We start from the raw sequence: 1,573 nt of genomic DNA, 5'->3' as shown, positions 1-1,573 counted from the left end.
GTGCTGTCAATGGAGTTTAGAGCTTCCCAAATTTCTTTTTCATCAGGAATGTTAGTAAGAGATAGACTCTTAGTGAATTCCTTTTCCTTATAAAACAGTGTATCATTAATGGCTGAGTGAGAAGATGAATTTTGTCTGAACATTTTTTGGAAGTAATGTACAACATCATTAGCAATTCCCTCAGTATTAGAAATCCAGTGACCCTCCTGAGAAAGGATTTTGTAGATTGTGTTGCTTTTCCTCCTATAATTAATGCAAGCATGATAATATTTAGAGTTTCTGTCACCCTCACAAACCCTGGTTTTATTTGCCTTTTGAGCATAGAGAGCCCCTTGCATGTTGATCAGATTCAATAAGTTTTCATTGGCTAACTGAAGGTCCATTTCAGACCCCATGTCAGAAGATAAGAGTTGTTCTAAATGCAAAACATTTTGTTCAGCTTCAAGGACTTTCTTATCAATGTTCCCCTCCACCTCCCAATTCCAATTTGTGAGATGCTTGCTGACTTTTTTATGTAACATCCAAAGCTTGATACTTGGTATGTGATGATGGACATCAGTCCAGGCCTTTGATACTTGATTAATAAAATCCCCATGCATTGACCACATGTTCAGATATCTGAATTTGGCTTTAGTTTTGATGAAGAAATTTGAATAAGTAAGGGTCTATGATCAGACCCACTCATAGCCAGATGCTGGACAGAAGTATGTAGGAACTCTCTAAACCAAAGGTCGTTTACCAAAACTATCAAGCCTTCCCCAAATCTTCCCCCTTCTCCAAGTGAATTTAGGGCCTATAAACCCCAAATCAAAAAGACCAGCAGACTGAATGTTGTCATTGAAAGTGTTAATTAGATTAATTTCAGGAGATCTCCCACCCTTCTTCTCACTAGGTGAAGAGAGGCTGTTGAAATCACCCCCCACTAACCAGAAATCCCTTATAGAGGTACTCAACTCATGTAATTGTTGCCATAGGTTCAGCCTAGCAGTTGTTGTACAGCCAGCATAAATGAAGGTAGCAAAACCATGATAGTGACTGAAATTGAGCTGGAAATGACTGAAATTGAGCTGCAAATGGATATATTATTGGTCTCCTTCTTTAAGAACAGTGCATAGGACTTCCTTTCTGCAAAGAAGCCAAATTTTACTGTTAGTGTTTATAAGAAGCTGAAAACCAGGGAATTTCCTCACAAATCTGTTAATATTTTTAGTGACCATTGGTTCAAGTAGAGCAATGATCCAAGGTTTATACATCCTATTGAGAGAAAGAATTCTATTAAGGGATTTAGGATGTGCATGTCCGCTAACATTCCAACAAATTAGATTCATTAAACAATAGAGGTGGATTTTCCTCTTCTCCTAGTTCTAATAGTGTTAGAAGAAAGAGGGGGAGGGGCATCCTCCAAAGAAGATGAAGAGGTGAGTAGGTTCCTTAATTCCAAAGGCATTTTCTTCTTTTTTATTTTTTGGACTTGCCTGGACTTGCCAGCCATCTTCAAGAATTGCAAAATCAAAGGGTCTTCCTCTGGTAGCTCAATAACTGTAGTCTCTTGATCAGCAGGCAATCAGCAGGC

This window comes from Phalaenopsis equestris, unplaced genomic scaffold, assembly GCF_001263595.1.
Source record: "Phalaenopsis equestris unplaced genomic scaffold, ASM126359v1 Scaffold000895, whole genome shotgun sequence".
Classification (NCBI taxonomy): domain Eukaryota; kingdom Viridiplantae; phylum Streptophyta; class Magnoliopsida; order Asparagales; family Orchidaceae; genus Phalaenopsis; species Phalaenopsis equestris.
Note: the sequence above shows the minus strand (reverse complement) of the source record.